General features: G+C 39.7%; 1 protein-coding gene across 3 annotated transcripts in view; it reads right to left on the bottom strand.

The window, feature by feature from the left end:
* The window catches only part of PPM1L (protein phosphatase, Mg2+/Mn2+ dependent 1L), a 331,904-nt gene that overhangs the window by 271,247 nt on the left and 36,400 nt on the right, over positions 1-24,257 (bottom strand). The window lies entirely within an intron of this gene.

The raw sequence follows: 24,257 nt of genomic DNA, 5'->3' as shown, positions 1-24,257 counted from the left end.
AGAATCCCATTGGAGGGAGAGGGGAACAACCAGAAGCCTCCCCTCTAGCCTAAGAGGGAAACAGATGTGAACCAACAGAAAATCTTTAAAACATCTAAAATCCTATACCAATAAAGTCCAATTGCTGGATTCAATTTAGATAAATCAGCTTTCTTGTTGAGATAAATGGGCAGTTTGGAAAAGATCATTGGCTTCCGATACAAAAGATTAATTGGAAGAGGTGTTTTTGTTTTGTTTTGTTTTGTTTTGATCATAGAGATAAAAGAAATCTCAACAAGTTATCTGCTCAGACAGGCAGTCAATCTTCTTCATAAAGCTCTCCTAGAAAGGAAATCACATGGTTAACACCACTATCAAATAGTCTTTAAACAAGAAATGATTCTTTAGACATAAATCTCTAAAACTCCTGTAACTTTAACCGAATGCCTACCACTTCACTCTCAGTGGAAACAAAAGTTACTGTCCATAAAAAAATACCCATACAGAAATTTTTTCATCTGTCTATTCTCCAAAATAAAGACATCCCAATTCATAAACATTTCTTTAATTTTTTCATTATTTTCCTTTTTTTTCCCCCTGAACCCTCTCCAAACTAATTATGGTGGTGGTTTAGTCGCTAAGTCATATCTGACTCTTGTGACCCCATGGACTGTAGCCCACCAGGCTCCTCTGTCCATGGGATTTTCTAGGCAAGAATACTGGAGTGGATTGCCATTTCCTTCCCCAGGGGATATTCCCAACCCAGGAATCAAACCCAGGTCTCCTGCATTGCAGGCAGATTCTTTACCAACTGAGCTACGAGGGAAGCCCACTAATCATTACTCATAACTAATTATGAGGCCAGGAATAATCATTTAATTATTAGACAATACAGCTGATGATACCTTCCACCAAGTAAAAGTGGTTTTTATCTCATGTGTTTTCCATGCAATGTTTTGTTTTGTCTATTTTCCAACTAGATGTCCCAATATAAAACAAGGAAGAATATGGAGAAAAGAAAAGCAGTTGGTGTTGGAAACTCAACAAATGCCTAAGTTAATCTGCAGAGAGATTGAAAAATAATCCACTTAAATTTAAAATCAAAATGCAACCATGTGGAAAATGGCACGTGGCTACACAACATAAACTAGCAAAATTTAAAAAGCCGTTAATGTACTGCAGTGACATTGCTGCTGAGCTATCTGTCACCACTTCAGTTTGAACAATGATTTCACTGTTTCGGGAGAAACTGATCTTTTGAAGACAGGTCCCTATTTGTTTAAACACCTATGTGCTATCATAGTTAAATAAAGATGTTCATCACAGGTGGACTTGCCTAAAATCATCATGAAATATTATAATCCAAAACTAAAATCATGGCAAATTACTTGCCTTTAGATGACCCTGCTGCTGTTGCTGCTGCTAAGTCGCTTCAGTCGTGTTCAACTCTGTGAGACCCCATAGACGGCAGCCCACCAGGCTCCCCCGTCCCTGGGATTCTCCAGGCAAGAACACTGGAGTGGGCTGCCATTTCCTTCTCCAATGCGTGAAAGTGAAGTCGCTCAGTCATGTCTGACTCTTAGCGACCCCATGGACTGCAGCCTACCAGGCTCCTCCATCCATGGGATTTTCCAGGCAAGAGTACTGGAGTGGGGTGCCACTGCCTTCTCCGTTAGATGACCCTAGTCACAGGTATTAGGCCGGTTTCTGTTAAGTTTGGCTGCACACTGGACTCACCTGAGGAGCTTTAAAAACTACTGGTGACTGAGCCCCACCCTCGGAGATTCAGATGTAATTGGTCTAGGGTGAAGCTCGGATACTGACAGTTTTTAGAGCTCCCCAGGTGATTCTAACATGTGGCTAAGGCAGAGAACCACTGCCTTAGATAATTATCAATTAAAAACAATGTATCACAAGCTTACTGGGCTTCCCAAGTGGTGCTAGTGGTAAAGAACCCACCTAATAATGCAGGAGACTTAAGAGATGTGGTTTTAATCCCTGGGTCAGGAAGATCCCCTGGAGGATCTGGCAACCCACTCCAGTATTCTTGCCTGGAGAATCCTATGGACAGAGAAGCCTGGCAGGCTACACTCCGTGGAGTCACATAAACAAAGTCAGACAGGACTGAGGAGACTTAGCATGCCCGCACAAGCTTAGTATGTGCCAAGAATTGTGAGTTACTGAGTAAAAGAAGTGTAAGACAGACCCTGCCCTCAAGACCCCCAGTCTCAGGGAGAGAAAGACATGTAATTCAACAGCTACCATAGAGGGTGCTGAATGCTAGGATCAAGGAGCAGAAAGCAGTTAAAGAGCCTGGCAGTGGGGCATGTTAACACAACCAGGCAGAGAGGGAGTGGTGTTAAAGGCAGCTTCTCCAACACCGCAATCAGGCTGGGTCAGCCAGGAGGAGAAGTATGGAAAGGTATCTCAGGAAGAGGGACCAGAATGTGCCAAGGCTAGAGAGAAGCAGGGGTGTGCGACTCCTTCCTCAGAGCTCTGCGCGTGGCTCTATACCAGTGAGGCAGAGGGTGGGTGTAACTACAAGAGGGAAATGAGGCTGGAGGGGTTTTCCAGGGTGCTGAGAGAGTAATGCGGAGAAGGCAATGGCAAGCCACTCCAGTACTCTTGCCTAGAAAATCCCATGGATGGAGGAGCCTGGTAGGCTGCAGTCCATGGGGTCGCTACAAGTCGGACGCGACTGAGCGACTTCACTTTCACTTTTCACTTTTCACTTTCACGCAATGGAGAAGGAAACGGCAACCCACTCCAGTGTTCTTGCCTGGAGAATCCCAGGGACGGCAGAGCCTGGTGGGCTGCTGTCTATGGGGTCGCACAGAGTCGGACACGACTGAAGCGACTTAGCAGCAGCAGCAGCAGAGAGAGTAATGTGAATGGACTGAGCATTCTAAACTTCAGGCGACAGCTTGTGTGGTGGACTGCCCAACCCAAGACAGAGATGGGGAAGGGTCATGACTGTTGCTTCTTAACTCCAGTCAATGTAAGAATAAAGGTTCAGTAGTGACATATCCTCCAGATTTTCAATGCATGCCGAGAATCTAGTACTGAGGTGAAATTTGCAGGTTTTAAAACCTAGAGACGGAGAACTACGTCTGCAGGCCAGATACTGCCCACAGAGCTGCAGGTATGGCCCACACCTTTTCACTACATTATGGAAAACTACTTAAGGCTGTTAAGGGGGTGAGGGCAGCAGTATCCAATTTAGATTCAAGTACATCTTTAAACGTGAAATTGAACTGCAGTGTCGCAGACAGCAATCTGATAAGTCTAACTGCCTAAAGCTTTCCTCCCCACAGTAATGCTAAGTCGAGGTGCCACTGTCTTAAATTAGGCCCCTGCTGCTGCTGCTAAGTCACTTCAGTCATGTCCGACTCTGTGTGACCCCATAGACGGCAGTCCACCAGGCTCCCTCGTCCCTGGGATTCTCCAGGCAAGAATACTGGAGTGGGTTGCCATTTCCTTCTCCAATGCATGAAAGTGAAAAGTGAAAGGGAAGTCGCTCAGTCATGTCCGACTCTTCACGATCCCATGGACTGCAGCCTACCAGGCTCCTCCATCCATGGGATTTTCCAGGCAAGAGTACTGGAGTGGGGTGCCATCGCCTTCTCCAAAATTAGGCCCCTACTTGTTCATTTTTCAAATTCAATACAGGACCTTCTTACTTTTCACCATAGAGAGGGAAAAAATCTGGTAAATACTAAGATGCAGGTCCAGCTAATGTAAAGTATAGTCAGATTTGAATTATACATGCAGCTGGAGTACAGAGGTGGTCATCAAAAATCACAGATGATCCGCCAAGCTTGGCTAGGGCTCCAGGCCCTGGGCAGTGACCCTCTGCAGGCTGGGAACACAGCCAGCTGTCCAAGCAGGACAGCCTGACAGGGGGAGTGGAAAACCCAGATGCCAGGAGAAGGTCACCCAGTCCCCAGGGAGGACTCTGGGCACCACCTCGACCTCCTTCCCAAGGTCAAGTTCCCAAATCTAAGGGAAGAGACAGATCCCTCACACAGGACAATGGGTTGTAAGGGTCAACCACGAACAGAAATCCTGCACTCTCTCTAAGTGAGTATCCATTTAAAGTCACAAGGCAAAGCTTCATGCATAGCAAACAGAGCGCTCATAGAAGATTCTCCCAAAAATCTATAAAAGGCACTTGGCTTAAATGTCCAAAGGTATATTTCACAAACACAGTTGTCTATAAACAAAATTAGGAAGTGAGAACATTTGGATGACCTTATAGATTTTTAGGGGAAAGAAAGTCCTAACTCAAAAACTGGGCAGTGGTAAGGAACACGTGATCGGAGAAGGCAATGGCACCCCACTCCAGTACTCCTGCCTGGAAAATCCCATGGATGGAGGAGCCTGGTAGGCTGCAATCCATGGGGTCGCTGAGGGTCGGACATGACTGAGCGACTTCACTTTCACACGTTGGAGAAGGAAATGGCAACCCACTCCAGTGTTCTTGCCTGGAGAATCCCAGGGACGGGGGAGCCTGGTGGGCTGCCATCTATGGGATCATACAGAGTCGGACATGACTGAAGTGACTTAGCAGCAGTAGCAGCAAGGAACACGTGATAGACACATGGCTACAACTGATTCTCAAATCAAATAAAAATAGAAGTATTGTCCAAAGAAAGACAGACTGTTTATCTAGTAAAATGCTAACTGATTTTTTTTTTCCTTCAGGTTTTAACAAAAAGGAAAAACATATCATTACCATGTCTGGTAAAATGCCTGTAGTCTCTGCATGTCATTTCTAATTTTAGATATGGAAACGGGTTTCTCTCAGGCACTCTGACTTCCAAAGAGAGGTTGCCAAACTGCAAGATATTAGAATCTCTGAAGGCTTGGAAATTATACAGTAACATTTATAATTCAGCAAAACCAATGGTCCTTTTTTTCACAAGGAAGAGGCTATTTAAAGTTAAATTACATTTAACAATCTACACTGAGTCTCTCAAGTATTTTTTAAAGATTAAAATTACACAAACTCATAAAATACCTCTAAAGGCAGAGAAGGAAAAGTACCTTTAAATATGAAAACTCAAAATTTAATTTGAAAAATTGTTCTCCATCCACCAATTGTTGTGCACAAACAGCTGAAATCACAGCACTAACATCATTAGAAGAGTTTCTTTTTTCAGCAAGAAGTCACCTCAGTGAACCCACAAAGCATGTATTAGAATGTATTCTATGTGAGAATGTATCAATAACAAATATTTAAGTCTCATCTAAACACATCCAACATATAATCATATTTTTCCTGATACAGAAATTAATATTTGTGGGACATCCCTTGTGGTCCACTAGCTGACTCTGTGCTGCCAATGCAGGGCTTTGATCCCTAGTCAGGGAACTAGATCCTATATGCTGCAATTAAAGATACTGCACACCTCAGTGAAGATCAAAGATCAGGAGTACCACGACTAAGACCTAGAGCAGCCAAGTAAATAAATATCCAAAAAAAAGGAAAGAAAGAAAGAAATACTTGTGTCAATTTTTACCAGTGGTTTCTTTTAAATATGACACAAGTTCTTAATTTCTAAAGTTGCTATTCAAAGAGGATGTAACCTTGATTAAACAAATCATTAGATGCTGATATCGGGATGGTCCTTCCAAGGAGAGAGGCCTAGATTAATGACACCACAAAGGAAAGAAGGAAAATGGATTATACAACTGCCTACTAGGGGCAGGAGGGGTGGGCATACAAACAAACATATGTCTTTCTACTGGATTAGCTTTTGAAAGCAGCCTAAATTTCCCCTTTGTGTATTTCACTCTCAAGTGTTGAGTTACCCCCAGGGGTCACTTTAATGCTCCAGCTAGATCAGCAGGCCACACTGTTTCTTCCATTTTCACCTGTTGGGGCTTACTGGAAACTCTAGGAACCTTGCACTTAATCCAAGAGGGAATTTAGCATGAGTGCATGCTCAGTCACTCAGTCGTGTCTGACTCTCTATGATCTCATGGACTATAGCCCACCAGGCTCCTCTGTCCATGGGATTCTCCAGGCAAGAATACTGGAGTGAGTAGCCATTCCCTTCTCCGGGGGATATTCCTGACCCAGGGATCGAACCCAGGTCTCCTGCATTGCAGGCAAATTCTTTACCATTTGAATTACCAGGGAAGCCCAAGGGAAATTCTCTTTACTAGCATCATGTTCTACCTCCAAAGGGCCTGAACCAGTGGTATGAGTAGTAAGATTTTTTAATTTTGCTTTATTTAAACCAAAACTCTCTATTATATTTTTTCTTTAAAAAATAACTTTTCAAAAATACTTTACCCCAGAAGGACTATTACTTTTGCCTAAATAAAAGTGAGACTTAAATTCGGATCTCTCTGACTTTCTAAAAACCCATCCCATACCGTTACTTTCTATCACACCACACTGTCTTCTAGCGTGACTTTGTTGGGTACATTTAGAATTTACAATATAATGTGTGCAGGTGTTTATTGTTGTTGTTGTTGTTATATGTTGTCCATATATTGTTGTTGTTGTTCAGTCACCCAGTCGTGTCCGACTCTGCGACTCCATGGACGGCAGCACACCAGGCCTCCCAGTCCCTCACCATCTCCCAGAGTTTGCCCAAATTCATGTTTATTGCATCAGTGATGCCATCCAGCCATCTCAGCAATATATACATTTTCTTCTAAATGCTTTTGCCAGTCACTCACTCCTCCATAAGAATACTGGGGGCTGAATGAGAACAGGACTCAATAAACATTCACACCCTTCCTAAGACCCAGGTGCCCACCTTTTAAAATGAAAGAATTCTAACAGAGAGTGGATGGCTCACCTGCAGAGAATTATATCTTTAAACCTTGTTTCTGAATTCTGGTTTATAGATTTCTAACCACTTGCTTAGATGGATGGCATACCGCAGCCAAACCACACAATGACCACATCCCTCTCTCCTACTCACACCACCAGGCATGACCACAGAGCCCAGAGAACACCTGTGAGATAAGCCAATACCTGGGACCCTCCCCCCAGGGACTGCACCTGGACAAACAGATTACAAAGAAACCACTAGGAACCAAAACATAATAGTGCATTTTGGCAGCTTGGACAATTAGAAACAGTAAGATACAAAAAGGCTACAAACTGACTGCATTTCTTTTTTTTTCCCAATCTTCAATCTGTATTTCTACTACTTAACTGTCTCCAGAAACAGAGTATTTAATACAAAATATAAACTCATTTTTTCATTAGACAATTCCATAAGATTTTGGTGAATATTTAACATTCATTATCTTTGTAAATTCCATGTAATTATCAGTGGCTACCAAAGGTTTCCTAGGTGTGATTTTTATACTTTTGCACAATCCTTCATATAAACTATGTACTGGGAGGAAATGTGATAAGAAATACCCAAAGGACAACTATTCCTCTTTCCTGAAACAGCAAAATCAGATTAGACCCTATCTCACACCCCACCACTGCCATGCAGACACTTGTTGCTTAGTCGCAAAGTCGTGTCTGACTCTGTGACTCCATGGACTGTAGCCCGCCAGACTTCTCTTCCTCGGGATTTCCCAGGCAAGAATACTGGAGTGGGTTGCCATTTCCTCCTTCATTGACTGCCATTTCTGAGGTGCTGGTAGCAAAACCAGGGCACTACACCTGATTCCCACAGACAGCACCACCAAGGGGGTGGGCAGATCACTTAAGTTACACCTTCTGCCCAACCCACGGAGCCCAGTTATTATCCCTTTAAGGGCCCCAGCAGCTCCTCTCAGGAAGCAAGCAAGGGCAACTGTTTCTAGTTTTCATTCCCTTATACTGCTGCACAAGTCCTTATAAACCCTTATCTGAATCTCCTGCCTGGCCTCTTATCAATTTCTATGGATTAAAGAGTCCAGGGTTGGTAACACCTGGGGTGAGTTTGGGGCCCCAGGGTAAGAGACAATATTAATAGAGCAAAAACATGAGGGCAGGCTGTGAGAAAAAAAAATACAGGTTTCCAAAACCTTATGTAACCAAAAAGACAAAGACGAGGCTTTCCAAGGTAAGGAATCAGTGCAGGGAAGAGGACAAACATCCCAGAAGATGCCTTAATCTAAGCAGAAGATGCTGTCGTAATTCCCAGGACAGGACACGTATGGAAGGGATGCTGGCGGAACACAATGAGACACCAAGATGCCTTCTGTGAAGAGACAAGGAAACCACTTCTGAAGTTACAGACGGGAGGAGGGCTGGAGCGTGCTTTCCCAGTGACCAAAGCAATGGATAGAAATAGCTGCAGCCCAGATTAGACAGTAGCAGAAAGTAAGAAAGGGGAAGGAAAGCTGGAAATGACTATATAAGTTCAAACTATGTGTGACACAGAGCCAGTGAGAACTGAGCAGTGTGAATCTATACAATATTCTAATCTGTAGATAGGTCCCCAAGTTCTTCTTCACTATTGAGAATTAAATTATCTCAGGCGGAGACATTGTGGGAGAGGAAAATTACAAACAGAGAAACACCCTAGGGGCAGAGGACACAGTTTGGAAAGGAAAAACAAAAAAACACTGCACACATCCCTTGAGTATATTCGGGACAATACAAGTTACCTCAGCACAAAGAGCCAGATACTGCTGTGCTGAGGACTGTACTGTGCCAAGCTTCATCACATTGACACAAGAACCCCCTGGCACATGAATTATTTGCTGATGTACATAAAACTTAGAAAACGTCCATGGTTCTGCTTTAAACACTCCTCCTCATGTGAATGGCTGTGAACTGGCAGTCTTAAATCGGACAGTGTTCTCCATCCAGGCTGCAGAAATTAAATATTACTACTTCTCCAGCCCTGCAAGACATAAAATCCATTTACTTAAATTTTGCTTTGCTCCAAGTACAAAATGTCCTTCAAAGCATAGGTTTTATGTTCATATTCAGAAAGTTATTTGGCTCTAAGACGGATAAACCTCTGAGACAAAAATCACCAGTATTTGAGATGATCTAGGTAGGTATGATAAATAACCTGGTAAATATTTTTGTCTTTCCTTTCAGCATTGCTAAAAGGTAAAAAAAAGGTGCCTTGTGAATATTACTCAACATTCAATAAATCTCATCCATACCACACTGAAAAGACTTATTTGTAGGATTATGTTTTCTCAAACAAATTGTGAAAGCTGACTTACAGCTTACACTCTCTGGACAAGCTTTATACACAGTAATAAATAGGATACTAAAACTGAGTGCAGTTGTATTTAAAAGAAAAAAAAAGAACATGTGAAGTAGCACATTTAAAAATCTATTTTATCAAAGTTTGTTTCAAAAATTGTTTAAACTGCTAATCACTGTTCCCTACCCAAAATAAAAATACAAAAGATATGTGAATGCCATGGACTGATAAGCATACCAAATATTCCTGTTCTTAGAGTACTTTATTAACCCAAGGGAGTCTAGGTGCAGAATCAGAGGTGAAGCATCAAATAGGGTGGAAATAAAACAGGATCTCAGGTGAGTTTTAAAGATACATGGCAAAACACATATCTGGCAAGTGAAATTATCATCAGAATTGCTAAAATAAAAATGACCATGACTCCAGTTGTTTAAATATTGCATGCTATTCTTTCAGAGTAAACAGAAAAGAAAAAAAAAACAAAAAACATTTTTTAAAAATTCAGCAGCTTTTCCCCCACAGTGGCAACAAAACATGTCTTTACACTATTTTCAGTTAAGAAATCTACCTCAATATATTCATGTATTTTCAGAAAAGAAAAAAGTACTGGGATTTTGACAATCAGCTGAAGGTCACAAAAATTGATATAAGTAGAACACAGGTCTCTCTCTGTTTTCCCAATTCACCACACAACAGTGACCTACAGACAGGAATGTTAATGATACAATTAAAAGTTCTCTAAAATTAAAACTGTATGAAGGGAAAAGCCTCAGAAGAAATCATATTTTAATATAAAAACAGTGAAGGTGAAAAATGGTTACCTTTGAATTAAATAATATTCTGAGGTGATAATAATGAGACAATTTAAATATTTTACTTTTTAAATCAGTATACATGTTTTTTATTTAAAAAAAAAACTGAAGAAAAGTGTAATAAATAATAATTTGAATAAATAAATGTTTATTGAGAACCAAATAGAACCCAAGTATTGTCCTAGGCACTGAGCACACAGCAATTAACAATGAGTCCCTGACCTCAAGAGGCTTATTTTAGTGGGGGGAGACAGATAATACAGAAACAAAACTCTGCCAATAGATGCCGAGTGGTATACAGAAAAATAAGCAGGGCAAAGGGGAGAGGAAATAAAGAGCAAGTCCTATTTTACATAAGACTGTCAGAAAAGGCTTTTCTGATAGGTGACATATGAACAGAGACCTGAAGGACGTGAAGGAACAGGCCTGGTGAACATCCAGTCCAGGCAAAGGGAATAACAAGTGCAAAGGCCCTAGGGCATGAACTTGGGATGCTGAGAGAAAGGGTAGGCAGAGTGAGCATGGGGGGGGTGCGGTAATGGGAGATATACTTTTGTCTATTCTGTTTATCCATAGCATTTGGAGTGAACTGGTTTCAAAAGGTAAAGCATAAAAAAAGCAGATGTGATTGTAGAGACATGGAAGGACCTAGAGAGTGTTGTACAGAGTGAACTAAATCAGAAAAAGAAAAGCAAATATCATATATTAACGCATATATGTGGAGTCTAGCAAAATGGTACAGATGAACTTATTTGCAAAACAGCAATAGAGACACAAATGTAGAGAACAAATGTATGGATACCAAGTGGGGGTAGGAGGAATTAGAAGATTGGGATTGACACATATACTCTATTGATACTATGTATAAAATAGATAACTAACAAGAATATACTGTGCAGCACAGGGAACTCAACAGGCTGTGGGGACCCAAATGGGAAGGAAATCCAAAAGGGAGGAGCTATATGTATATGTATGGCTGACTCACTTTGCTGTACGGTAGACAGTAACATAATATTGCAAACCAACTATACTCCAATAAAAATTAATTTAAAAAATAAAAATGAAAACAGTAAAAACAGAATTAAAAAAAAGAAAAGTAGGAAGTGAGAGTGAAAAGACAGGAAATACATTTCATTGTACTCCTATTAAGTGACTGATAAAGGACATTATCTCACTTAACCCATTTCTATTACAGGTGTTGTTACAGATGAAGCACAGGGAAGTTATGAGACAGAGAGCAAGCGGCAGAACCTAATTTAAATGCAGAGCCTTCCAACTCTAAGTTGAAGTCCTTAATCATTATGCTTCTCTCTTTCCCTTAGACAAAAGTATCAGCTATAAAGGGGAGAATCTTCAAACTAACTGAGGTCCTACAAAGAGAAAAGCAAAATTACACAGCTGATACCCATGAGATTCTTCTGTGTATATTATTGTCATGGTTTCTTATTTTTCAGATCACCCAAAACAAGGCACCTAATATACTAACTGAGGTAAAAGATACCTTCAGAAACCAAGGATAACAGATGAATTGAGAATCAAAGTAACAGAGATGCAGCCCAAAAATACCTGCCACAGAGTCTAGGTAGCTCTTTCCTCCCCTTTCCCAGGCTCCAACTCTACCTCCAGCCGGTTGGCAGATAAAACTTCTGAGTGGGTGAAATATGGGAAGTTATAAATATGGAAAAATTGGAAAGAGAGTTAGAAATACAGAAATCCAAAAGGAAAATGTGATGGAGGCAAGAGATGCTTGCCACTTTTCTTTTGCTTTACTCCATTTTTACATAAGGGCACCCATGGAAACACCATAAAACTATCTACAACGTACATAAGATATTCAAGAAAGTAGTAGAGATTCATTCCCTTAAAGATTTCCAGACCTGCATTTCCTCAGCTCTCAGCTTTGAATTACGAGAAGGCTGAGAGGGGGAAGTCTTTGGCCCTTTGTTTGTTCCCTCATTAAAAAGAAAGTATTCCCTCTCTCTGTTCTAAATTCAGCTTTGGGAGAAAGTAGTAAAGGGATTTCCCTGAGACCAACCTCTACGAGAACTTTCTCTAGGGAAATAACTAGTTGAAATCACTAGCATGGGGGTTAGCAAAGCCACTGTGAGATCAAAGAGCTGCAGACAAAAACTGCTTGGAAAGCCCTGTGAAGCTCTGCAAAGAAGTAAGTGCAGGAAAGTTTGCAGTTTTCCTAAAAGTAAAATAATAGCAAGAATACAATTAAGTAGTGACTGATGATAGTTTAAATTCACTTGAGGAAATGTACTTGCAAATATGATTTGGATTACTTTAAAACTGTTCAACACTGTGTCAAGATAAATTTGCTACACATGGTTATTCATTAGTACTTCATCTTCAGAACCAAACCCAGAAACACCATGTACTATGTATGTGTGTGCTCGGTCATGACGGACTCTTTGCAACCCCACAGACTATAGCCTGCCAGGCTCCTCTTGTCCATGGAATTTTCCAGGCAAGAATACTGGAGTGGGTTGCCATTTCCTACTCCAAGGGATATTCCCAACCAGGGATTGAACCCATGTCCCTTGTACCTCCTGCATTGGTAGGCAGATTCTTTACCACTAGTGCCATCTGGGAAGCCAAAAAAAGTGATGAGCACAAACATCTCTCATTTTGCAGGTAGAGAAAAGGGGACTGACTGGTGGTGATACATGACACTGCCAAGTTGCCCATTATGGTCAAAAGTGGGGTCTGAAGGCTGCAATGCTAACCTTAAAGCAGTCATTCTCACCTAAGGGCAATTCTGCTCCCCAAAGGATATTTGGCAATGTACAAAAACAGTTTTGTTTGTCATGATATGGGGTAGGAGGGCTGAGCTGAAGCCAGGGATGCTGCTAAACATCCTACAATGCACCAGATAGTCTCCATAACAATAAAGGATTATCCAGCCCCAAATGTCAATAGTGTCCAAGTTGAGAAATCCTGGTCTAAACTAGAAAAGGGGAATATCTGTTGTTTGAAGTAGGAGGGGAGAAGGGGGGAAAAAAGACAAAGTTGGGAAAATTACTGGGAAAAAAAATACTGATGGATCAGCATTTTGCAGCAAAAGTATGGCAATACATTACACAGTCTGCTATCCAGGTGGTACTTTCCCATCTTTCAGTCCATAAGTAATATTTCTCCCTAGAAGTGCTATTCCCTGCAAGGTAGGTGAACTCCCCCAACTACAGCAGAAGCAGCTTTTCTTTTCAGTCAGACATGGACCCAGTCAAGACAACCAAGTCTAATCTCCCAGGTTCAGCCATTGCCTCAAATCAGATCATTTTACCGTCATCCCACAGGTTTCTTCTTTCCATAAAGTGAAAATAACACTCTTGCTCTTGGAGACTGTTATTTGGATTAATCAGCCCATTAAGAACATCATATTTATAATGAAGACAAGAGGAGCTAAGTGTTTTTAGATGTTACAAATGATGCTGCTTGAAGCACTTGAAGGAAAAAATAATAAAAAATGCAAATCAAACTACAAGGTGAATAACATTTTTTCCTACCCCTAGACCAAATGCTTTTCAGTGAATATTCCAACTTAAAATGTCTTATGATTTGCATATGGCTGGAAGCTAGAGCTTTATCACCAGGAGAGCTGTTTGCAGAAGGACATCAGTCACAGTAGGGTTCTTAAATCCCTCAGCCAACTCAGAATGCCCTTTTCTCCACTCTGCAACTATCAGATTTAATACACTGCTCTTCTTTTCTCCAAGTAGTTCTACAAGTAATCTGACATGCCAGACCACAGAACCTGAACATACATAAAATATTAAGGCAATGCACCCATTAATCAAAAGTTGAATCTTCCCAGATAAAGACAATAGCAAAAATCTCCAAAATTCAACACCTATGGAATTCTCGCATGGAAGAATTAAATTTCATGGAAACAAATGCAGAGGAGCGGAATTTGCCACCACTAAATGTGTCTCTTTGGTGTATTAATTAGTTTAAGATGATTCTTTTCTAAGAAACAGCAGACATGAGGAAAACTCTGAAAATGAAGTAGGAGTTACCCTGTTCTTAAAAATATTTATCTTTGAAAGGAAAATCTCCATCTGTAAGGGTGTCTTCCTCAATGTACCAAGAAGAGAAAGATGGCCAAATCTCTAGAAATTTATCAGTGGGAAAAGCAACAGCTTAACTCTGCATAATAACCTTGCCTGTGTTTACTGTGGTCTTTCTGGTAATTTCTCATAACTGATTCTCAGCATCTTCTTTTGGCCATTTTGGAGAGTTACTCAGTTCTTCTGTGTCTCTTCCAAGTTATACATGTTATTAAACTTTGTTTAATTTTTCTCCTATTAATCTGTCTCGTGTCAATGTAATTTTAGTTCAACCAGAAGAACCTAGCAAGATAAGAGGAAAATTTCCTCCCTCCCAAAAATATAGGTGCACAACACTTTACTCAGCTGAAACTGAATAACACGAACACAACATTACAAAGGAAAGAAGCAGCTCTTTTCCTATCACAAAACCCATTAGAAAGCTGTGGCAGGGAGAGGCAGGGAGGAGGGGATAACAGCTTTTTATCTGGCAGGGGCTTCCTTGGTAGCACAGTGGTAAAGAATCTGCTCACCAATGAAAGAGGTGCAAGAGATGAAGGTTCAATCACTGCATCAGGAAGATCCCCTGGAGTAAGAAAATGCAACCCACTCCAGTATTCTTGCCTGAAAAATTCCATGGACAGAGGAGCCTGGCAGACTACAGTCCATGAGGCTGCAGAGAGTCAGACACAATTGAGCACACACACACACTACTCACTACGCCTTAAGGTACCTCATATCCCACATAAGGCAGCCTGAGGCAGAAACCTGCAAATGTAGCACTTGAATCATCAAAATCCCTCTTTCCAACAGTGAACTCCTCAACTATCAACATCTAACTCTATGACCCCTCCAAGTTTGCTTATTTTAAGAAAAATCCCATTCAGCTCTCAGGATTCCACTTTTTGAACATTTGAAAAAAGTAACAGATTCTTAAAGATTTACAGATTTCAAATCTTGGGCTTCCCTCATGGCTCAGGAGTAAAGAATCCATCTGCCAGTGCAGGAGATGGGTTCGATCCCTGGTCTGGGAAGATACCATTAGCCTGCAAAGCAACTAAGTCCCTCTGCCACAACTATTGAGCCTGTGCTCTAGAGACTGGGAGCCACAACTACTGAGACCACATGCTGCAACCACTGAAGCCCTAGAGCCCATGCCCCACAAGAGAAGCCCATGCACTGTAACTGATGAATAATCCCTGCTCACTGCAACTAGAGAAAAGCCCACGCAGCAATGAAGACCCAGGACAGCCAAAAATAAATAAATGAAATTATTTTTTTTTATTTCAAATCTTTTCTATCAAAAATACCTTTATCCTACTCCATATGCAAGGTGATAGAGCATACTCCTCACTCCTTAAGTGTGAGCTGCACATAGTAACTGCTTTCTAAAGAACACAATAGGAAAGTGGGGGCTAGTAACTTTACAGTGGAGAAAACTGATAAAACTATCCACCTGATGATTAAGGTCAGGATCAATAGTCATAAGTCATATTGGTCACGGACCCTTGATATGATGGTGTAAAGAAATGTTGCCTGCCATTCCAATTCTATGAGGATCAAACCATTAGCCACTACAGTTGCCCACCAACAGTGCACCCTGAGGGGAATATGGGATGAAGAAATACAAGAAGCATTCTGTGCTTTGGATATACCAGTGTCTAGATAGTTAAGAGATATAACGAAAAATTTCAGTGACCCAGATTCTTGCATCTTCCCATACATAGAAAAGCACTAAAATCACTGAATTGAGATACCTGTTCTTTGTGATCAGTAGTAATATTTTGATGTCCAACTACATGTGTGTGTATGTGTTTGTGTGTGTGTTTGGCAAAAAGAAATTATATATATCCTGGCTCCTCCTGACTCCTTTGGAGCGGTTCCTCAGAGCTATCTGAGAGGCTGTCTACCGGACTAGAGTCCTCTAAGGTCCCTGAATAAAACTTAACTCACAACTTTTATATTGTGCATTTTTGTCTGCAGTTTTGGCAACCACGATGGAACCTAAAGCAGACATCTCTCCTTAACCCGAACTCTACAAGTTTCCTGAGTCTTGGTAACAGCAAGGGCCACCTGTGCCTTTCCACCTCTTCAGTGAGTCCAGATTATTGGGAGAATCTCTCCTGGGTCTTGGATCTCCCATTATTAGCTGATGATCCTAAGATTTATTTGGTGGTAGATAAAAAATTACCTGACTCCTCAGTTGAGAAACATTGAGGAAAATATATTCAATTGAAAGACACCAGGGAAAAATGCCTCAGTTGAAACATGAGATTAACTAGTATTAATTATGTTAGCAAGGGAATAGGAAGAAGCTGGAAGGAAAGTCAAGTGGCTTCTTCTCAAGAAGGTGAAAATTTTAAAGGGACTTGTCCCAGAAAGACGAAAATCTTTACATGCTTATTAAGAAAGAGGATAAATAAAACAGATGTTGATGGGATTAGAACAAAGGTTTTAATACAGTATTACTTAAGATTGGGTCAAAGGAACAGCCTATTGGTCCTAATATTAAAGGGCCCCAAACAAGCCCACTCCTTTTACTCAATTTAAAAAAAATAAATAAATAAGGCTAAAAGAAAACTACACTAAGATACCTGACCAGCAATTGATTGGTGCCATTAATCAAGGTACAGATTGACCAAAGGGCCTGGGTACCTTGTCTCAACCCCTCACTGGGCACTCCAGGGCTTTTTATATAAATAGATAAAATGGCAGGGAATAAAAGGAAAGTTTCTGGGACTCTTTGAAAGACCAAGACTTGCTGATGGGATCCCAATGGAAGATAAAGTTAAAGGTATAAAAGTTGATAGACTTGAGATAAAAATTTATTAAAAACTGGGGTGTATTTGAACAGGCTTTATGTAAGATGATTACATCTTTTACCTAATTATATTGCGGGACAGACATCACATCTCACTGAAAAATGCTTCCTCTGCATGGTATTATAAGACAGGGCATATCAATGCCCCTCAGACAATATTAATTAGACATACTAAAAGAAACTAATAGGGTAACCTAAGCCCACATAGCATGGAGTTAAAACTGGGGTGTAATATTCAGGGTATAATAAGAGCAATAATGGAGATTTTTTTTTTTTAACCCCCAAGGTAAATTGGTCTGAATTTGACTTGTACACACAGATAGAGAGCCTGTGTTGAACACCTTACACAAACCTTTGAAAGCATAATATACTGAACCCTATAGTTCTAGAACATAAAAATCTTTTGATTTCCAGTTTGGTTGGAAACCTTCTCACTGATAAAAAGAAACAAAAATTTTTAAATGTGGTAAAGCAAATTAATCTTTTGATATCATTTGGGCAATAATCCAGTTCTTTGGGGAACTAAAAACTGTCTTTATCTTGCAAGTATCTACAAATCAGAAATGTAAATACAGCCCACAATGACCTGACACTGAGCTCAATCAGGTAGAATCTAAAACAACAACAAAAAAAGTAGAGGATAAGAGGCCTTTTCAAACTCAAACTGCTAAAGAGGCTCCCTCACACAAATTGTAATCCACAGCCTCCTTAAGGATTTATCAAGGACAAACACAAATCTTTAGTCTCTTTTGCAAACAGTATAAAGCCTTAGTCATACAAACAAATAAATTTAACTTATTACAATCATTATTTAAAAACTAGTACGTTTTGTATGAAAATACCTGATTCATGATTAAGTTTTAAAATGAAGCTATGCAGTCTGTGGTTATGTCTGTTTATATGTTTATGTGTCCATTAGAGATATGTCTCTAGCTCCCAATGGTACTCTCAAAATTAATTTATAAAAGAGCTCTATTTAATTGACTTAAAAGTAAGTGCTTATACTTGAAGGAAGTATTGAAATTATTATATGCCATTTCAATTTGCACTATTCAAAATAAGTACAGCTGGTCCTTGCCTAATCACACATTTGAGACTATCCAAACTGTTTATTCTTTTAAGATCTAATCTAATTTCTATCTGCCAAATAAAGAATAAATCAACAACTGTTTAAAAAAAAACACTAAGTGCTTACAAATTGAATATTTCTAAATGTAATAGAGACAAACCCAAATGAATTTTGAGTTCATGTGATTTAGGGAATATTCAATGTGTGCGTGCGTGCTCAGTCACTCAGTCATGTCTGACTCTTCATGACCCTATGGACTGTAGCTGTCCAGGCTCCTCTGTCCGTGGAACTTCTCAGACAAGAATACTGGAGTGGGTGCCATTTCCTCCTCCACAGGATCTTCTTGATTGGCATGCATGTTCATTACCACTGAACCACCTGGGAAGCCCACAGAATATTCAATATTAAAGTTTAAAATTTGTTGGTTAAATTAATACAGACACAGCTTTTATTGTACTTTATATTGTACCTTATTGTACTTTTATTGTAGCTTTATTGTAGGTTTACTATAAGTCAAATAAGTCATATTATCTCTGTTACAAAACGTTATCAGCAAGAAAAATGGCTTAGTCAAGTGTCTCATGAAATTTTCATGGGTGATTAATTAGTTGTTGGAAACAACTGAATTATGTAAATATAAATGGGGTAAGCAGAGTACATCATGAGAAATGCTGGGCTGGAAGAAGCGCAAGCTGGAATCAAGATTCCCAGGAGAAGTATCAATAACCTCAGATATGCAGATGACACTACCCTTATGGCAGAAAGTGAAGAGGAACTAAAAAGCCTCTTGATGAAAGTGAAAGTGGAGAGTCAAAAAGTTGCCTTAAAGCTCAACATTCAGAAAACGAAGATCATGGCATCTGGTCCCATCACTTCATGGGAAATAGATGGGGAAAACAGTGGAAACAGTGTCAGACTTTATTTCTGGGGGCTCCAAAATCACTGCAGATGGTGACTGTAGCCATGAAATTAAAAGATGCTTACTCCTTGGAAGGAAAGATATGACCAACCTAGATAGCATATTGAAAAGCAGAGACATTACTTTGCCAACAAAGGTCCATCTAGTCAAGGCTATGGTTTTTCCAATGGTCATGTATGGATGTGAGAGTTGGACTGTGAAGAAATCTGAGCACTGAAGAATTGATGCTTTTGAACTGTGGTGTTGAAGACTCTTGAGAGTCCCTTGGACTGCAAGGAGATGCAACCAGTCCATTCTGAAGGAGATCAGCCCTGGGATTTCTTTGGAAGGAATGATGCTAAAGCTGAACTCCAGTACTTTGGCCACCTCATGTGAAGAGTTGACTCATTGGAAAAGACTCTGATGCTGGGAGGGATTGGGGGCAGGAGGAGAAGGGGACAACAGAGATGAGATGGCTGGATGGCATCACTGACTCGATGGACGTGAATCTGAGTGAACTCTGGGAGTTGGTGATAGACAGGGAGGCCTGGCGGAGAAGGCAATGGCATCCCACTCCAGTACTCTTGCCTGGAAAATCCCATGGACAGAGGAGCCTGGTAGGCTGCAGTCCATGCGGTCGCTAAGAGTCGGACCCAACTGAGAGACTTCACTTTCACTTTTCACTTTCATGCACTGGAGAAGGAAATGGCAGCCCACTCCAGTGTTCTTGCCTGGAGAATCCCAGGGACGGTGGAGCCTGGTGGGCTGCCGTCTATGGGGTCGCACAGAGTCGGACACGGCTGAAGTGACTTAGCAGGAGCAGTAGCAGTAGCAGGGAGGCCTGGAGTGCTGTGATTCGTGGGATCGCAAAGGGTCGGACACGACTGAGCGACTGAACTGAACTGAACTGAAATGGGGTAAGAGCTTTTAGGTGAACTCTTTAAGAATAATTATGTTTTATGGTGAAGTGAAGTGAAGTTGCTCAGTTGTGTCCGACTCTTTGCGACCCCATGGACTGTAGCCTACTATGCTCCTCTATCCATGGGATTTTCCAGGCAAGAGTACTGGAGTAGGTTGCCATTTCCTTCTCCAGAGGATCTTCCTGACCCAGGGATCGAACCCAGGTCTCCCTCACTGTAGACAGACGCTTTACCATCTGAGTCACCAGGGAAGTCCTATGCCTACTTAAAAATAGTTTCTCCAGAGTTTTGGTAACTTGAAACTTTAGAAATTTGCTAAGTTAAATGAAGGAAGTTTATTAAGTACCTAGATCATTTCCAAATAAAATAAGATAGTGAAACATTAATTATGGATTAGAGGTTTCCTTTTAAAAAGAAACCAAAGATATTTAAGACAAATAATAAATATATTTGGTGCCACACTGAAAATTTTTCTGATAAAAACACATGTTCTTAGAAATTGTAAATATTTACCAATCTACAAAATGCTAATATAAAAGTTCATAATTGAGTCTCATTTTTCATTAGAAATTAAGGCTTTTAAAGGTTAAGAATTCTGATTAAAATATGTAATTAAAACTACTAAGTTAATAAGGAAAACATCTTTGTACATAAGAAACAAAAAGGTACAAGGAAAAGAAATGCATTTTGTTAAGAGAGAAGAAAGTAATTTTGATCTGGAGAAAAAAAAAGGTGGGGGGGGAGTGGAATACAGGGCAAAATCTGAATAAAAAAGGAAGTTATAAAAAAGTTTTTGGAAAAGAACTCTGAGAAGAGTTTCAAGCACAATCAGAACTCACTAAGAATGGAACAAAATTTAACTGAATAAATAAACTTTAATACTAAAAGTAAACTAATACAAAACAAGAGTTTGGTTTTCTGGGTGTTTTCTTGGAATATTAATCTGCTTTTGATAACAAAAAAAAAACTTTACCTTTTAAAAAGTTACTCTCCCTTTTAAGTGATCTGTTAATACTTTCTGTATTTGCCTTTAAAATCTTTTATAGTCACCTTGGTTAAGTAAATAAACAATGTTTCACCATGACCTATGATCCTATTTGACCAAGTATTTTAAAACCTTTTGATATTTTTAACAAACTTGCCCAAAGTCAAATCCTAAATGAAGTTCTTTGGACCTCAAGCTAACTCTGGGATGCTTCAGAGGACCCCTGAAGCATCCCAAAGAAAGATATTAAACTAATTATCTTATTTGGTATGTTAAATACCACAGGAAACGCTGTCCAAATAGTGGTAATAAATCTTCTTGGGTTATACTCTATGTAAATGTCATTAGTATAGATATTGTAGAAATCATATGGAATTCCTAAAAATCTGGGGTGTCATGTTCTGATATGACTTTTTTAATTGCTATTTTCTTTTTTTTTTAGTTTGTTTATTTTAATTGGAGGCTAATTACTTTACAGTATTGTAGTTTTTGCCATACATTGACATGAATCAGCCATGGGTTTACATGTGTTCCACATCCTGAACCCCCCTCCCACGTCCCTCCCCATCCCATCCCTCTGGGTCATCCCAGTGCACCAGCCTTGAGCACCCTGTCTCATGAACTGAACCTGGACTGGTGATCTGTTTCACATATGATAATATACATGTTTCAGTGCTATTCTCTCAGATCATCCCACCTTCGCCTTCTCCCACAGAGTCCAAAAGACTGTTCTGTTTTGTGTCTCTTTTGCTGTCTGTCTCGCATATAGTTATTGTTACCATCTTTCTAAATGCCATGTATATGCGTTAGTATATTGTATTGATGTTTTTCTTCCTGGCTTACTTCACTCTGTATAATAGGCTCCAGTTTCATCCACCTCATTAGAACTGATTCAAATGTATTCTTTTTAATGGCTGGTATAATCTTATCAGTCATAGTTCTAGTTATTTTAAAATGTTGTACATCATTGGTTATTAGAAATAACCAAATTTCTTTGTCAATTGCATTTTAAGCAGATCTTTAATCATGCTATTTTTTAAAAGTAATAATCTTTTATTTACTGTTATTTTATAATTACCATTGTATTAATTCAACCATGCCATTTTAAGTCTTTTGTCATATATACTGTCATGATATATATAGTCATTATTTTCTCTGATTTTACAAAATGAAGATCTTCAAGAAGATTTAAAAAGTTTGTCAACAAATACAGATTTCTGACAACTTTTAGATCATATCATTGAACTGGGTGAAAAATTATAACACTCTATTGGAAAACCTACTCACTTCATTCAGATCAATAAGCATTCATTATATGGGACTGAATGAACTAGTAAATAAGATTTATAATTTTTATGAATTTTGTTTGGAATATTACTGGCTTTTAATCCCTGTTTCCCAGAAAACCTTTTCTCTTATGCTATGACCTATAGCAAGTTGGTAAGGTATAGCTTTGTAAACAAAGATGAAACATTTATTGTTTTCTCTCTAACCTGATCCCTCCAGAATCTGGCTTCTCCAGCTGGCTCCCCTCTGAAATTCATGGCTGAGATTCAGACTGCAACTAGTTATACTAATAACTGTTTAACTGATTCTCTCTTTGTTGTTTTCAAACTACTTATGCTTTCTCTTTCTGCAGTGCTGCTACCTTATTAATGTTAATGTATATATTACATATATCCTATCTATTTTATAAGACTGTCCTCTTTTGTATGACCCAATGGGTAACCAGACCTCTGACAATATTAATGATCACTTGAGGCAATCATCACACATATAAGTATATAAAATTAACTGCAGTTGTGCAACTCTAAATACGGGAATAAGCAATGAGAAAAAATTACCCTGCATCATACCATACTGGTAAAACAGATGATCCAGAGAATTTTAGGTTATTAAGAGGGCCTAATCCAGACACAGCACATGACTGGCCCATCACTGAAATACTCGTCTGACTAAGAATAAGCGTTTCTAGAAGCACAGGACAAATTGGTCATGGAATGCCTCCCAGACTTTGGTAGAATTTATGACTAACTGGTACTTTACAGAAAAAATTGTTGCCTGCCATTCCAGTTCTACAAGGATCAAGCCATTAGCCAATTTGAATGATCCCAGATTCTTGCATCTTCCCACAGGTAGAAAAAGCACTAAAATCATTAACCTGAGATGTCTGTTCTTTGTGATTAGCAGTAATGTTTTGATGATCTCTGGCTACATCTTTTTTCCCAGCAAAAAGAAAGAAAGAAAATTCATTCTGGCTCCTCCTCTTCAAAGCAGTTCCTCAGAGTTATCTGTGAGGCTGTCTCCCAGGCTAAAGTCCTTAGTAATGTCCCAAAATAAAACTTAATTCACAACCCTTACACTGTGCATTTTTCCTTTAATCAATAATAGGTTGAGAACAGCACTTTACCTCCGTGGTCTTCTTCCCAAAAACCCCATAACCCCAAGTTAATCTGAGAAAAACATCTGACGAACCCAGATACAGGGACATTCCACAGGGAGTTTTCCTGGTTGGTCATCATATATCAATGTGTCTGGAGGCTTATATTTCCCATGGCAATGGAAGTTTCACATTTGGGGCATTCTCAGACATCACCCTAGTGACCTGCTTTTCTTCACTGGCCACTCCTGATCTGCATCCTTTATAATAAAACGGTAATCACAAGTATAGCAGTCTTCTAAGTTCTGAGTAATATTAGAACAGCAATCCCCAACCTTTTTGGCACCAGGGACCAATTTCGTGGAAGATGATTTTTCCATAGACGGGGGTCGGGGGTCGGGGGTGGTGTTTGGATGATTCAAGCTCATTACATTTAGGGTGCACTTTATTTACATTATTATTTCATCAGCTCCATCTCAGATCATCAGGCATTAGATCTTCAACACTGGGGACCCCTGTCTAGAGAATTACTGAACCTGATGAGGTAGTGGAAACCCCTTAATTTTAGCTAGTTGGTCAGAAACACAGATGGTCTGGAAACCCCAAAGCTTGCAGCTGGTGTCTGAAATGAGAAGTCTGTGAAAGTCATGTCTGACTCTTTGCAACCTCATGGACTGTAGCCTGCCAGGCTCCTCTGTCCATGGAATTCTCCAGGCAAGAATACTGGAGTGGGTAGCCATTTCCATCTCCAGTGGATCTTCCTGACCCAGGGATCAAACCCAAGTATCCTGCACTGCAGGAAGATTCCTCACCATCTGAGCCACCAAGGAAGCCCTATAGTCTGTGGAGGACTATTAATAATAGCAGAAACTGGATGTGGATTATATGGAAATTCTCTCTATAACTCTTCTGCAAATCTAAAACTATTCTTAAAAGTTTACTTTTAAAAATATACCTTTATCCTAATTATAAGCTACCATCAAATATGAGTAATGTTCAGTACAAATTTGTTACCTAAGTGGTCATACTGTTTATATCATGCCACAGTATCCCAAGAATAACCATAAACTAAATGGCACTAAGAAAAATAATTAAAAGTTAATTATATGAGCATATTACTTTAATCACCTCTCATTAGCTAACACAAAAATTAGTTATGTATAATGGGCCTCACTTTGATTTTTAATCTACTTGCTTCACTATATTAAGA

Source organism: Bos grunniens, chromosome 1 (assembly GCF_055505025.1).
Source record: "Bos grunniens cultivar Pamir isolate PY7600 chromosome 1, Bosgru_T2T1.0, whole genome shotgun sequence".
Taxonomy (NCBI): domain Eukaryota; kingdom Metazoa; phylum Chordata; class Mammalia; order Artiodactyla; family Bovidae; genus Bos; species Bos grunniens.
Note: the sequence above shows the minus strand (reverse complement) of the source record. Positions and strands in the feature narration are given on the sequence as shown.